The 16,720-nt window shown below is 46.2% G+C and overlaps 1 long non-coding RNA gene across 1 annotated transcript; it reads left to right on the top strand.

The window, feature by feature from the left end:
- The first annotated feature begins 402 nt into the window (after positions 1-402).
- LOC144761201 (uncharacterized) lies at positions 403-6,963 on the top strand. Its single transcript, XR_013595625.1, has 2 exons — positions 403-539; positions 6,298-6,963. It is a non-coding gene; the product is annotated as an uncharacterized LOC144761201 (long non-coding RNA).
- The last annotated feature ends 9,757 nt before the right edge of the window (positions 6,964-16,720 follow it).

Here is a 16,720-nt window from a genome sequence, read left to right as displayed (position 1 = left end):
AAATCTAGCCTGGTAATGGTTCATTTGAGCTGCGATTATTTATTGACACTTTTGTTTGCATTTTACTTGTGGGTCTTCATTTTTATTACATGAAGCAGGCAGTGAGCGCCCGGAAGCCCCGATCGCCACTAAAGACGAGTTAGTGTCTGCCTGCTGACATCAGACCCAACCCTGACTGGAATCCGCCGCGGTGGCACACTGAGCTGAGCTCCAGACACAAGCGCTGTTGTGCGGGAGGCCCGCGGTCCCTGCAGGGGACCCCATAGGAGGGCAAACCCCGTAGTAGGGTGCAGGTAACCGCGGGCCCGCCAGGGGGAGGGACAGGGGGCGGGGTGGGACAAGGGTAGGCCACCCCCCCCTTTTTCAGGATCGATAAGGGGAGCACTTCCGCCCAGGCGCCCTCTTTTCTCTGCCCTCCTTCACCGACGGTCGTCCCAGGCTGTCCTCGCCAGCCCCAGACACAGGCCCTAGCCCCCCTGCCCCCTCACTTCCCCCCCATGACGCGGACGCGAGGCCCGCAATTTCACTCCAGAAAGGAGGTAAGGGATCATTCACGCCTCCCCCCTGAGCCCCGTCCTCGGTATATCCGAGTCGACAGGGCTCCGTGGTTTTACCACGGGGGAGCCTTTGATCCGAGTTGGTTATTGTGGGGTCTCAGGCTTTTGCGTGCGTGTAAAGGCGGCGAGTAATGGCGCCATTGGGAGGGGATGTGTTGAGTAACTGGGGCGACCTGTTTTAAGGCTGGGCAGTGGCGGGTTTAAAGGCGAGGCAGTGGCGGGGATCGTCGTGTGGGTCCGCCGCCACTGTCCGCGTTAAAATATATTTAGTAAACAAGAGTAGCGGCTTAGGACGACACGCGACCAGTCGCAGCTGGGTGTAGGGCGGAGGTCAACTCGAGACGAGTATTTTCATGTGGGGATCGTTTGGTGCAGGTCCCGCCGCCGGTCGCAATTGTTGTGGCGAGTTCGTGTATGTGAGGATGGCTGAGTGGTCTAAGGCGCTGCGTTCAGGGCATGGCTTCCTCTGGAGGCGTGGGCATGGCTTCCTCTGGAGGCGTGGGTTCGGATCCCACTTTGTGGCGGGGGTCGTCGGGTGGGTCAGATACTTATCGCCGTGTGGGGCCCGCCGCCGGCACCGATTTCAATATGGGGTGGTGACGCGCACGTAATAATGGAAGGTTTGCCAGCCGCGACAATTTATGGGGCAATTTACAGTTCTGATCACGGGGGCCGCTGTGCTCGCCGTGTGGGCCCCGCCGCCGTCACCAATTTCAATGGTGGGGTTGATGCGCGGGTAAAGTGGTCAGATTGAGTTTACCCGTCGTGAGCACTTGCAAGGTGCTTGCTTCGTCGGGCAGTCACGAGCGGCGAGGTCAGATCCACCCCCCCCCCCGGTCTCGTGTGCCGTCCGAGCATCGCCCCCCCCCCCCGTTGTTGGCCGGCGGGGCAACCCCTCTGGGCGTTCCGTCCTAACATCGCCACCCCCACCATACCCGGCGGGTTGTTTGTCGGTGCAGGGTCGGTTGGCCGGGGGGGGGGGGGCAGCGGGGTCAGGGCAAGCAGTGGCGCTGCAGCGCTTAAGCAGAGGTGTTGCAGGGGTTTTCAGAGGCCACTTGCTGGCTCATCAGCCCACACGCGGCTAATATCAAAGCCACTTGAAATAGGTTGCAGAAGATGAGGGCAGTCAGATGGAGTCGCCTTCAACCGACTTGCATGACGTGATTTGCAGAGCCCACGCACCCTCTCACGAATCAGTGGATTCCGATCGAGATGATAAGAATCTTTAATTTTAATTAAAAGCAAACAAATGTGTCATCATTCAATAATAAATGAATCAAAACGGAAGAACATATTAATTCATTAGGTTGGTTAACACGTGTGTCTTTTAAGAAACAATGATTAAAAAAAAAAAAGGTATTTGGCAGAGGTTTTCACTGAGGACGGAGATGTCCACTCGAGATGTCCACTCGGGACAAGATAATAACAAGGCAGGCGAGGTTAAAAGGCGGGCAGCTTCGTATGGGGGATGCAGGGCGGGGGTGTGCGCCAACAGGTATTACGATCCCTCGTTGGTCACTCACCTGGCACGGGCACTAGGCAATTTTATATAGGTCAGGAGGACAGTGGGTTACTGTCTTTTACTGATTCACCATGCAGCATAGATACCGGTAGTAAGTACGTCGGGAAACAAGTCAATGCCGCTAAATACACTGAGCTGAGCTCCAGACACAAGCGATGTTGTGCTGAGCTGCGCCCATCACATCTCAAATCCGAAGCAGATGTGGAGCCGGGGCTGCAGCCCCCAATGAAGCTCGTCTGTGACACCGCAGAGCTGGAGAAGCGTTTAATAGAGCGGCCCTGCATGAGGTGATTTTGTGTTCATGTGTGCGTGCGTAAACGTGTGTGTGGCCTTGTTTGACGTGGGTAGTCTGTTGTGTATCCGTGCACATTTGTCTGTGTTTAAGGATGCATGTGTGTGCGGTGCATTTTTTATGTACGACCGTGGTTTGTGTATGTGTGTGGTCTGTGTGGTCCTCGTGCAGTGTACTTCCTGTGCAGTTAGGCATGCGATGGCCGTATTGTATAGTATGCACCTTGGTGTACAAAGTTGTTTCTTTGGATTGTGTGTGGGCATTTTAGTGCATCTTTCATTGTGAAAGTACGTTTATATTGCTGGTGTTCATGCGTGTGAGTTTGTGTGTGTGAATGTGTGTTAGTGAGTGTGTGTGCGTGTGTGTATGTGCGGATGTATGGGGTTTGTGAGGCTTGGGGAATGTGACTATAGGTGTGTGTTTGGTGAGGCTTTGGGAACCCGCGCCATCTGCTGAATGGGGACAGATCACAGCTCCCTGTGGAGTTGGGTCCCTGGCCACGCCTAGCCTCCAGGCTGCCTCCCCCAGGCCCCGTCTCGCTGGCTCCACTATAACTGCCGGACACTTCCAGGGCCTCCAGGAGCCGCAGACTGGCCACCTCGGCCCGACACACACAGATTTTATCCGGCGAAGAGTTATCTCGGCTCGCGGAATATTTCACTTTCTTCGCAGGAGCGGGAGTCAGGTGGTACAGGATTCCTGTGCCTGCGAATGGCTAGCGCGCGGGGTGGGGGGGGGGGGTCTTCTGGAGCGAGCGGTGTTTGCATGATAAGTTGTTTTAGCTCAGCTTGCCCGTTGCACTCGTGTTCATTCTGCACCGGTGGACGCCTCAAAATCCATTTTTAAAGTGCAATAAAGTTGCAATGATTGCATTTTCATTCCTAAGCGTTTCCACGTCTGCCAGGCCAGAACCCAAGAGGCAAAACAAAATATGTTGTAGAAGCTCAGTTTCTGTGAGCGTAAAGCACTATTTACCGAGAAGCCTTTGTAATTTGTATCAACCTCAGATTATAGGGTATGGATTTTAGCCACTGGAGATTTGTTGACTGACAGATGTTCCCATTCTTTGATTATGCGGCCCGTTGGCAGCTGGCCTTTGACACCAGTGCCATTAAAGAGAGTGTACGTTCTGGCTGCTCGCTGTCAGTTTTCTGAAATGAAGGGGGCATTGCGGCCGTGCTCTGTAGCAGTGCGTCACTACCTCCCACACAGTCGCCCCCTGCGCCTTTCTGTGGCCTACTGCACCCTTAATGAATGTTTGCAAATATGACAATGTTTACATCTTCTGCACAAGCTAAGCTGATGGCATTCTGGTTTATGTCACCAACATATCTAAATCCGAGGTCAGTTTTAGGTTAAGCCGAGCCTATGGGGCGCGGAAGGCCACCCCGAGGCGTCATCTCTTTCATCTGTTCCCTGTGATTGACAGCTTGGATCCGGCAGCGTTAGCTAAAGGCAGGCTGGAGGCATTCACCTTGCTCCCACCCTAGGTGCTCACGCTGTGCTAGTAGTTTATAGTTTATTTTATCTTATTTTGTGCCGCTTTTGTTTGTTTTAATATTATATTGTTCGATCGGTATGTGCATGGCGTACGCCTTCTGTTCCAATGCCTCAGATTCTCTCCACACAAATGTCTCTCTCTGCAGCTTCAGCTGGTCCTGGGGGCACAGGATTGCTTTAGGAAGCAGACAATCTTTATGCTAAGGAGGTTGAGGAGAGAAAATGTCACTTTTCTAATATTAGCCACAAAAGACTTACGGTCCCAATGCATATAGGGGTGTGTTTTAAATCCTAAACAGCTGAAAGTGTGAACAGCCTCTTGCCACAGTTGTGATTTGCTGTATCACTGCTCTATTTAGGATACCAGATTGAAACCTCCCCTGGATTTCAATGATATATTCTTTGAACTTCTTCCATGTTAATGGGCATTTTCTTGGCCATATCCTTTGTCATGTTTCTGTACACATTTGTTCCAAACTTGATGTATTTAATGCAGTTGTTATCACTTGTGGGAAACGTACACAACGATATTGTGTACAAACCTAAGCTGAGAAGAAGAGTCACTCTCTACTACTCTCTACTCATTCTCTACTACTCACTCTACTCACTCTCTACTACTCTCTACTACTCACTCTCTATTACTACTACTCACTCTCTACTACTCACTCTACTACTCTCTACTACTCACTCTCTAATCGGTCTCTACTACTATCTACTACTCACTCTCTACTCACTCTCTAATCACTCTCTACTACTCACTCTACTACTCTCTATTACTCTACTCTACTCACTCTCTACTACTCACTCTCTACTACTCTACTCTCTACTCATTCTCTACTACTTTCTACTACTCGCTCTACTACTCTCTATTACTCTACTCTACTCACTCTCTACTACACACTCTCTACTACTCACTCTACTACTCTACTCATTCTCTACTACTCTCTACTACTCACTTTATACTACTCTCTACTACTCACTCTCTACTACTCTCTACTCATTCTCTACTACTCACTCTCTACTTCTCTCTACTACTCACTCTCTATTACTACTACTCACTCTACTACTCACTTTCTACTACTCACTTTCTACTACTCACTTTCTACTACTCACTCTCTACTACTCTACTACTCACTCTCTACTACTCACACTCTACTCACTCTCTAATCACTCTCTACTACTCACTCACTACTACTCACACTCTACCACTACTACTACTCACACTCTACTCACTCTCTAATCACTCTCTACTACTCTATACTACTACTATCTACTACTCACTCTCTATTACTCACTACTACTCACTCTCTACTACTCACTACTACTCACTCTACTACTCACTTTCTACTACTCAGTTTCTACTACTCAGTTTCTACTACTCTCTACTGCTCTCTACTACTCACTCTCTACTACTCTACTCTCTACTCATTCTCTACTACTACTCACTCTCTACTACTCACTCTCTACTACTCTCTGCTACTTACTCTCTACTACTCTCTACTACTCACTCTCTACTATTCTCTACTACTCACTCTCTCTACTACTCACTACTACTCTACTACTCACTCTCTACTACTCTCTACTACTCACTCCCTAGTCTCTGATACCATGACATGAGTGACAGTGAATCGGGTACCAGCATGATTGGCCATTGCGGCGCTTTCATAACTCCGGAGGAGGTTAGCGGTATAAAAAAAAGCATTACAAATGCAATATGTCTCGCCTTTCATCAAGGTAAAGCCATTTGCTTTGCTATACGATACTATTAGCAAAGCAAATGGCTTTAACTTAATAAAAGGCAAGACCTATTGTATTTTCAATGCTTGTTGGTGTTGGGTGTTTTGTCACTGTCTTGTTGGCGCACTGTGTGGGCAAATATGGGATAGAATAAGATATGTATTTTTGGTATGTATATATGTAATTAGAGGCTTCCTTTGATATTTTAGATATTGTTGTACCCTTATCCTGAAGAGGCTGAAATAAATAGACGGCTGAAACACGACCGCGTCAACAGCTAGAATTGAGGAGTCCAATTAATATAAGCATGTTAAAAGGTTGTGTAAGCACATCCTGAAAAGGTAGAGAGGTGTGATACCTCATGAACTATCTCCTAGTGTATCACTCAGACACAGGAGCGAACACTAGTACTTTGAATTGCCAGGGTATTGGAGAAACTGTATGTGGTGTATATATATGTATATTTGTTTGTCCCTTTGTAAGTTTATAGATTATTGTCTGTGTTCTTGATTAATTTATGTGAAACCAAGTAGTGGGCCAGAGACCGGCCCACCGGCATGTGTGTGAAACGGAATCATTGATAATTTTTTATTTGGAAAGCTATCGATAACGTCACAGTTAATTTATTGTGCCTTGTTCGTAAATAAATGTGAGATTTATCCCTCCATACTTTCTTGTTCATCTTTCAGATGCAGGTGGGCGCAGCTGGGGGCCACAGCAATCGGTGCTAGACATACCACGCTTTCACACACGCCAGGAAGATGCCATAGAACCACACAGCGTGGCTCCGGACGGAGGATGTGGCCTCGGGAAGCACAACAAATGAGAGGCTCACCCCCAGCTCCAAACCCACGAGCCACGTCTCAACACACCACCCCATTCCCCAGGCTGTAACACACTCACCGCCAGCGAGCAGCAGCGGGTCGCAGCTCCACAGCCGCAGCAGGCCAGGGGCTCCGCCAAATACGAGAAAAAACTCTGCAAAAAGAATCGTTGGGGCCTCCGACTGAGGCCCGGACCTGACATTCGTCACTGCAGGCTGGGTAGTGGTAAAAAAAGAGAGACCGTCGTCCCGCTCCCCAGCCTCTTATAAGTTTGATTTCAGGCAAACCGGTTCCAACCGGCTTGCCCGACGTTGCTGATCGGGGAGGCCAGGGCGCCACGTCACTCCCACAGATGCGGGGGACTGGCACGACCGCCATAGTGGCGGCATGCCCGAGTCGGTGCCCGCCTTTCAAGATGTGCTGCACTATAGGCTTCCAGACCGATTAAGACTTTATTCACCAGCCTCTGAAATGTGACAGGTGCATTTTTCAAACAAAAGGCATCACAATAAATTGATGATGCCCACTGGGGGTAGAGAACGCGCCTTTTGGTTTGACATCCTCATAGAGACTGATTTGCCAATAACCAGCAATCAGGTCAAATGTACTGGAAATTTGCAGAGGCCAAAGTTTCAATCAGTTCATCTGCCCTTGAAATTGCAGCAAAACGAATAACTGATGGACAGAATGCTGAACAATGTCAAACATTCACCCCAGTACAGAGATCAGGGCCTTAGTCCAACATTTTTGCTATTTGCTCCCCCTGCCAATCCAGTTTAAATCCAGCCATATGCAAATCAGTCTTGACCCTGCTCCCCATGTTATGTTATGTTAAATGGGCTTATATAGCGCATGGCTGCCCCAGCAACGGGGCCTCCCAGCGCTAGCGGACAACCAGACAGAAAGGGGGATAGAGCACAGAACGCGGCTTAAGAGTAGGACCCTGAAATAGAGGCAAACAGCCATGGGAACAGTCCAGCCCAAACTGGCAGGCCAGGTCTTCCCTGGACTGGGAACAAGCATCCTGGGACCTGTTTCAGGGTATGTCACCCTTCTTCAGCCAGGATAGCTTGAATCCAGTGGTATGGAGAGCACGGGACCCACGTCTGGGCATATCCATCCCACTCGAGGTGACAAATGCAAAAAGAACAATTGATGGACTAAATGCTGAACATTGTCAAACATTCACCCCAGTACAGAGACCTGGGCCTAAATTCATTGTTTTTTGGCTCACCATGCCATTCCAGTTTAAACCCAGCCAATTGCAAATCAGTCTTGACCCTGCTCCCCATAGGAACAGTCCACCTCGAACTGCCAGGCCAGGCCAGGTCCTCCCTGGACTGGAAACAAGCATCCTGGGACCGGTTTTGGGGTTTCACCTCTCAACAGCCAGGATAGCTTGAGTCCAGTGGCACAGTGAGCCCGGGACCTATGTTTGGGCATACACGGCGCACTTAGGGCAAGAAAGTAAAAGACACACAATTGATGGACTGAATGCAGAACAAATCAAAACATTCACACCCAGTCAAGAGATCTGGGTTAAATCCATCATTCTTTTGCTCACCATGCCACCCCAGTTTAGACCTTGCCATATACAAATCAGTTTTGACCAGGAAACAACACTTACAACGCAACTTTTACAACGCACTACCTTTACAACTAAACTTTTACACCGCAACATCCATTACAATGCATGCCATTACAACGCAACCATTATAACGCATGACACTACAACGCATACCACTACAACGCATGTCATTACAACGCAGTCATTACAATGCATATCATTACAACGCATACCTACACTATCCAACACTTACCCTACTGTTGCACCCCCTGGAGTTAGAATAGTAATTTTTACCCCTACACTATCCAACACTTACCCTACTGTTGCACCCCCCTGGAGTTAAAATAGTAATTTTTACCCCTACACTATCCAATACTTACCATACATGCAATGTAATGGTATGCGTTGTAATGGTATGCGTTGTAAATGTAGTATGCGTTATAAAGGTAGTTTCAAAGAATGCGTTGTAATGGAATGCGTTGTAATGGATGTTGCGGTGTAAAAAATGCGTTGTAAAGGTATGCGTTGTAAAAGTATGCGTTGTAACGACATACATCCGTTTTGACCCTATACCTCATGGGAATAGTGCAGCCCGAACTGCCAATCCAGGTCCTCCCTGGACCAGAAACAAGCATCCGAGAACTGGTTTTGGGGTTTCACCCCTCATCAGCCAGGATAGCTTGAGTCCAAGCATATCCTGGCTGATATGGGGTGAAACCCCAAAACCAGTTCTCGGATGCTTGTTTCTGGTCCAGGAGGACCTGGCCTGGCAGTTTGGGCTGAACTGTTCCCATTGGGCACAGGGTCAAGACTGATTTGCATATGGCTGGGTTCAAACTATTATGGTATGGGGACCAAAAAAAACGATGGTGTTAGGCCAAGATCTCTGTACTGGGGTGAATGTATGACATTGTTCTGCATTCTGTCCATCAATTGTTGTTTTTGCACTTCTTCATGTACTCAGCCATGCATAATGCAGGCCCAGACATATTCTACTATGTCCTGTTTAGAAGTAAGTCTGGGCGGTGAACTACGCTGCTACTCTCTACTACTCACTCTCTATTACTACTACTCACTATCTACTAGTCACTCTACTACTCTCTACTACACGCACTCTACTACTCTCTACTACTCACTCTCTATTTCTACTACTCACTCTACTACTCTCTACTACTCTACTACTCGCTGAGCTTTTCGAACTTTGTGTTACGCGGAGCTCTCTGAGTTCTGAAAAACTCCGCTCTGAGTTTTTTCCTCGCTCGTGCTCGTCAACCTCAAGTTGGCGAGCGCGAGTGAGGAAAATCCACCTCCCGGCGAGATTTTCCTAGTTCACAATCGTCAATGTCAAGTTGGTGAGTGTGGAAAATCAACCTCCTGGCGCGATTTCTCAACACGGGCGGTAGGATTTCTCATTGCGGGTGGTCTCGGATGCCCGCGACCGCTCGCGTTGAAAAACCGTCTGTTCGGGTTGGAAAAACTGCAGCTCGAGTAAACAAATTTACTCGAGCAGCAGAAAGGAAGCAGCACCTGCTTGCGCTGTGCATAGTGCTGTTTGCAATGATTGCACAGTGAGGACAAATACCAGGCACTGAAAATCACTGTGAACGGTATTTATCAAATGCACTCCCCCGCTAGCAGAACTCTGCGTAGCGCATCAAAGGTTTTTTTTGCACGTGCGGAGTTCCGCACAGTGGAACTCCGCACAGTCTTTTTGAGGAGGCTGAAGAAGTTGCTCCCATCCTTCTTTGACTAGACATAATGGACCCCTCAATGGATGTCCAAACAGAAGTTCGAATGGGCTGTAGCCCAACCCCTTCTGAGCACCTCTCTGTAGGGGAAGAGGAGGCAAGGCAGTAAAACATTCCATTTTCAACTCGGCTTTTCTGGAAGTCCCATTACCATACCTTTAAGGGTCTTGTTGAACCTTTCAACAAGTCCACTCTTTCCACATAGGAAGGGTGTAGCTAGACATGAAGATAGTACCTCTGTCTGACAAGTCCTCCTTAGGGAACCCAACTCTGGAAAAGATTCCCAGGAGGGCCCTGACTACTCAGGAGCTGTAGTGGTCCTAGGGAGAATAGCCTCTGGATATCTAACAAGATGGTCCACCACTAAGGTAAAACTATGTCCAGATGCTGTTGGAGGGTTGACCTTAAATGTCTATCCCTACCATCTCCAAGGAAAATCTCAACCACTGGTAGTGGGATTAAGGGGGCCTTTGTAGTGCTACCTGACTTACCATTGGCTTGGCAGGTGGCACAAGATCAAACAGCTCCTTGGTGTCTTTAGACATGTGGGGCCAGTGAAAGTGAGGGACACACCTGTCCAAAGTCTTGCTTTGCCCAAGATGTCCTGCAAGAGGAATGTCGTGTGCCAGGGTCAATAGGAACCCCCTGAACTTCTGAGGTATGACCAACCTCCTGGTTGCACCAGGCTTGGGGTTTCTACTTTCAGAAAACAGGAACCCATCTTCCCAATATGTCCTGTGTGATCCACTGACATTTCTGGCTTCCTCAGCAGAAGCTTGCTGTCTGAGTTATTCACGAGAGGGGCAGGCCCTCTGCCACCAATACTTCTGCCTTGTCAGGCCCAAGCTCCTCTGGGACAGTTTCTTCATAGATGCTGAGATCATCTCCCTTAAGAGGCTGATTCTCATTGGGAGTCTGAGAGGAGGACATCTTTACCCTTCCTGCTCCTTCTCTTGGGAGCTGGCCTGTACATTTTTTCATGAACCAAGGCTCCCTCAGTGCCTAAATTCTTGGCCTGAGCCCTAGTGACACTGGCTGAAATTCTCATCATTTCTGCATGAGTCCTGACCTACACTTCAGACCAGGCTGAAGTTTCCAAATGAGTGCCCAGTAGACAGACCATAGGTAGGTCTGATAATACCAAAACTCTCTTTGGGTCAGTTACCCCTTTCCTAGCTGAGATTGGCAACTGCCATGGAATGATCTGTCCTGACTTTGCTAGCACTGGTCACTTGGCAAATCTAAACAAGTAGAATCTGCTCAGGAGACACAACTTTCTATGTCACCATAGTGACACTGGCACATGTGCCCCTGTAAGCTGCAGCTTTCTGACCATTGATGAGAGGCTGTTGTCAGTATTTGCCCAAGTTGGTGGGACTTACAATAAGGGTGGTAAGCTCCTCAGTGCCACTATTACAGACTAAAACAGCCGGAGTGGGTGTCCTGACTAGGCTAGAACCCACTTCAGTACTAAAGGTTAACCCAGCTTAACTCTTGCGGGCACTACTACAACCAGTGCTATTGCTAAGGGTACTAGGAGGTTTAGGAGTAGTACTAGTAATATCGGTGCTAGACTTCGAGCAACTGGCACTCTTTGCCTATGGCCTTGATTCTTACACAAATAGCACCGAGGTTTCTTGTTAGAGAAGGAAGAGGTTTGGGACCCAACCCCTGGGGAGTTTTTTGTGGACCTTCAGAAGACTTTTCCTTTTCTTTAGATTTCTCGCCACTTTATCTTGGGCCTTAGAAGAATCTTGCTTCTTCTGGTCACCATCACAATGAGACTTTCGTTTCACCCTGGTGCGGACCCACTCATCTGCCTTCTTTCCGAATTCTCGGGAAGAGCTCAGATCTGAGTATACCAGGTACTGGTGCAGTTGTTGATCTTGACAGTTTATTAAGGATGTGCTACCTCACAAGAAAATTGTACAGTCTTTCATAATCATATGCATTACTTCCATGAAGCCAGCCATCCATAACACTATCTACAGAGTCTTGAGTGTGTGCCTTATGCGTGTCCCTAAATGTAACCCTGTATTGCTCAGTGGTTAACCCAAGCCGATCTATGAGGGCACTCTTCAATACTTTGTAATTGTCTGCATCTTCTTCCTTTAAAAGCAACAGTTTGTTTCTACCTTTTTTTTTTTAGAAAAGGAGAGCCAAAAGATAGCTGCCCACTGGCCCTGAGGAACCTTCTGAACTATACAGGCCCTCTCTACAGCAGTAATCTACTTATGGATGCCATCAATCTCCTGGTAAGGAAGAACTATCCTGCTCAAGTTCCAAGTGTCAAAGCAGTGTTCCCTAACTCTAGGTTCACTAGTGCTGCCACCATGGGATTCTAATCTTAAATTCTCTAAGACCAACTGTTCCTTCTTGATTCTGAGCTTGGCTCTCTCAAGTTTGAGCAGGTGGTATTGCCTTTCTAAAGAATCCTCCCTCTTGCTAGGGATGGAGGTCCCCATTGAAGTGGCATTAACTGAGCTGTAGACTTGGCACTTCATATAAGCACCACTTTAGGGGCCACACACCTACATACCTGTCCAAGTGCCTGGATAACTTCAAGGGTGATTAGTGCGCTATGCAAATCAATATAACATCACCTGCCGCTGCTAGGGAAATTAACTCTATTATGTCACAGGAACAATTTATAGACATATGGAGGCATATAAAGTCTAAAACCTTCAAATTTCCATTCTATTCTGCGGTCAATGGCGCGGACTCCAATATCTACTATGTTGTACTTTCTAGGGATGTCATCTCATGCTTCTACTCCTGAATACTTCTTGATCGCACGTGTTTTGACCATTAAGCATTTTATGTTGAATTCATCATACCCGGCGGGCACTCCTCAAGTTTATCATTCCACTTTGAGGTATTGTTGGACACTGTAATTAGGATGGAGAAAGACAAAGCTATCACAGAATATTTCAAAATAATGTAGGATTGACAGAACATTCTGAGAGGGTCTTGGAGGCCTTCAAAGCACATATTCGAGGAATCGGTATAGCCAAGCAAGCTAGGGTTTTAAAATCCTTTCAGCATGGTTTGACTAACCTAAATGGAGTGGAGTGGCTCACTGGTTAGAGGCGGCAGACCCGGAAGCAGAAGTCGGCCCGGGACCAGGGTTCGATTCCCGACGCGGCAGGGTCGTGGACGAGGGTCAGCGGACTCGATAATTCTTGCCTCGGTGCCTACTCTAACCAGGGGTCCCACTCGGCAACTCTGGGCATTAGCTTGCCTCATCTCTACAACGGCCCCATCAACGCCGGGGATGCCTGGCTCCACCTTGGGGATTCCCAACAGGGACAATCCCACAGAGAAAGCCAGGACGGGTTCCCCAGCGGTATACAGTGCCAGGACGCCGACTGGCAACAGTGCGCTTTTCAAGTATACACATTACATTACATTAAATAAAATCAATCTTAAATGACAGGAGTACAATGATTTGGTATAGCAAGAAGTCAATTATCTCGCGAAGTATGCTATGAAAAGAACATATGGAGAAGGAGAACAACTCAGAAGGACATTTGTATGCTAACTTCTCCATAAATAGTAATTGATACTCAAAAGATTTAAATATTATGAATAGCTTTCTTCTTCTTACAAACTAATCTATAGGGTGGAAATAGGCAAGTTCCTTTAGGATTTAAGCACAGCCTGGTTCGAAAACACGGACAGGGAAGTGCTTGTAGCCTCGCTATTGCTCAATAAAATAAAGAACGACATTAAAAGCATGCCTAAAAGTCATGCCTCTGGCATGGATGGCATCACTATGTATTTCTACAAAGAATTTGTAGAAGAATTGACCACCCAAATTAAGACACTGTTTGAGGAGAAGGATGCATGAAGCCCACTTCTGCACACGATGCATGATGCCATGGTGGTCACATTTCTTAAACCGGATAAACCTGCAAATTGTTGCTCGTCCTACAGGCCAAAGGGAACTCAACACAGACAACAAAATTAATTGTAAACTAGATCACCCTTTATTTTGCGGCAGGTGATTCCAGAACAATCTAGCTTTATCTCTAGAAGGTCGACCACTCACAATCTAAGGACCTTCTTCAGCGCCATTTTGCAGCTTAACCTCAAAGTAAATGCAGTCCAGGTCTTCCTGAACAGTGAGCAGGATTTTGGATTCTGTTGCATGGGAATGTATGTTTGTAGTCCTCACCAAGACAGGTGTAGGTGAGGTATTGGCAATTCTGGTACAAGTACTATGCATGGACCCATCTGCCAGAATCCAGGTCCACAGTTTTATTAAGGATCCAACTGCTATATGCAGTGGTGCAAGGCAGGACTACCGCTTTCGCCAATCCATGGCACCGTATTGCCTGAAGCAGTAGCTTGTGCTCTTAGGGAAGGACATGTTCATAAAGGGCTGAGATTCTATGGTTATAAACAAATTCTGTCTGAATATGCTCACTACCTCCTCCTTTACGTAAGCAATTCATTGATTATCCAAGAAATGCTGTAATTTGGTGGAATTTCAGGATTAGAAATGTACTGGAACATATCCCATAATTTGCTATTAACAGAGTCCACATCACATTACCCTTCTGGAATTTTCACTGATAGACACTGGATCCCACACTACTTCGGGGTCATGGCACACAGAGTACCAGTGAAAGTGTATTACCCCAATTACAGTGAGACCACAGATAACAGACTGCATAGAGAGGTGGATCAAACTTCTGTTATCTCGGGCAGGCGTGATTGCAATAATAAAGAGGTTATTTCTCCCCAAGATGCTGCATTTATTTACAAATATTTCCATCATCCTCGTTTGTGCTTTTTTCTCCCACAACCTTCTGAGACCAGATGTATGCATGTGTTTGTGTGTATCTATATCTATATATCTATCTATCTATATATATATTCACTGAAAAAACCATAGGTTATAGACCATATATAGTTAGGAATTAGCATTTAGAAAACCTTATTTTACTCACACAAAACCATTGAAATTCCATATATAGTTAGTTGCACTAACTATATATCGCGCACCCGCAATCCACTGCTGATGATGTCACATATTACATCATTCATGACATGGTCAGTGACATCACTGATGACATCACTGATGACATCTCAAATGACATCACTGATGACATCACTGATAACAACATCCAGTGATTTTATGTTTCTGTAAAGTTTAAATATGTCTTACATATTGAAGAATGAGTGGATGTATAAGTGTCTGGACAAAGGATTTAGTAGGTGCATGACTGACTGTATGAGTGAGTGATTAAATGTGTCTCACTGAGTGCATGGGTTAGTGACTAAACTGTCTTAATTTGTGCATCATTATGTCTGTTGTTCTGTAAACTGTTGCATGTGTTGATCAATAGCTATATGAGTAACTATATGGGTTATTGATTGATTGTCCAAGTATTTGTATGGGAGACTGAGTGTGTGTGTGGCTGGCTGGGAGGTGTGTGACTCTGTGCAGATCAATGTGTACTTATATCAATGATTGTATAACAAGGTAAGTATGTGTTAGTATATGTTTGAAAATATAAGGTGCTCTATGTTTAACTATATAGACAAGAAAATGGAAGTGTGATTGATTCTTTACAGGACTGACTAGGTGTGTGAGTAACTCCATGGATGAGTGGCAGAGTGTGAGTGTCTGTATAGGTGTATGAGTGCATATGATAGTGTTGTAAAGATGAGTGATTGTATGTATGAATGATTGTATGGGTGAATGAGTGAATGTGTGTGTAGACGGAGGAATCAGTGAGTACATATGTAGTAACTAGTATTGGTGTGTCAATGGTTTCAAAAATTATACTCTGTATTTAACACTGGGTGAAACAGAGGTTATATTAAAATATGAGGAGATGCATTGTATTGTCACATGAATGATATCATCAGTGATGTGGTCATTGATGTCAAATGAGATGTCATCAGTGATGTCATTTGAGATGTCATCAGTGATGTCATCAGTGATGTCACTGACCATGTCATGAATGATGTAATATGTGACATCATCAGCAGTGGATTGCGGGTGCGCGATATATAGTTAGTGCAACTAACTATATATGGAATTTCAATGGTTTTGTGTGAGTAAAATAAGGTTTTCTAAATGCTAATTCCTAACTATATATGGTCTATAACCTATGGTTTTTTCAGTGAATTTTCAAGGTTTTGTAAATGCTAATTCCTAACTATATATGGTCTATAACCTATGGTTTTTTCAGTGAATTTCATTGGTTTTTTAACAGCTAATATCTGTAGCTGTAAAATGTATTCTTCTTTAAATCCAAAAATATATTTTATATGTTTATTAATAAAAAAAAATTTAAATATTTTTTTTTCTTCGTTCCCGCTTCGCGAATCGGGAAGCTTCCCGTTAGCTGACCTTGATGCCGCGAAATAGACCGCGAGCCGGTAAACGTTTCTTTACCGCAACTGCCGCGTTAGAAAACAACATCGTGACGCCTCCCGTCCGCATGACGTTTCGCGTTGTCGCGTGATACGTCATATGACGTGCTACGTTAGCGAACTGGTACGCTTACCGAGTCGCAAAGCACAGGTTTCTGGAAGCAAACCGGGAGGCCCTGCAAAGCGCTTAACGTAAACACAGCAGGTCATGTGACTTGGTAATAACACTTTTCATTGGTTCATTTCACTTTTGGTTTCCTAATGATGTAAGACTAGGTCATATAATCTAAAATGAACACTTTTCATTGGTTGAGAACTATTGTTTTTCCCAAATGATGAAAATCCCTCCTTCTTTCCTCACTCTGACTTTCATCATTGTGAGAGAAAGACCCTTTGTTACCAGTGAGCAATGGCTTCTTTAGTAGCTTCAGCTGGTGCTTCCCCACCACCTCCACCACATCCAAGGAAGAGTGGGCCACCTGCTCAAGTTATAATTCAGCAAGAAGAGGAAGAAGAGGAACAGGACGACGAGCACGAAGAGAGGCACTTTTTGCCTGAGGAGCCCAGGACGTCTCACCGGAAA

This window comes from Lissotriton helveticus, chromosome 6 (genome assembly GCF_964261635.1).
Source record: "Lissotriton helveticus chromosome 6, aLisHel1.1, whole genome shotgun sequence".
In the NCBI taxonomy this organism is placed as follows: domain Eukaryota; kingdom Metazoa; phylum Chordata; class Amphibia; order Caudata; family Salamandridae; genus Lissotriton; species Lissotriton helveticus.
The sequence above is the reverse complement of the archived record's forward strand: the minus strand, read 5'-3'. Positions and strand labels throughout refer to the sequence as shown.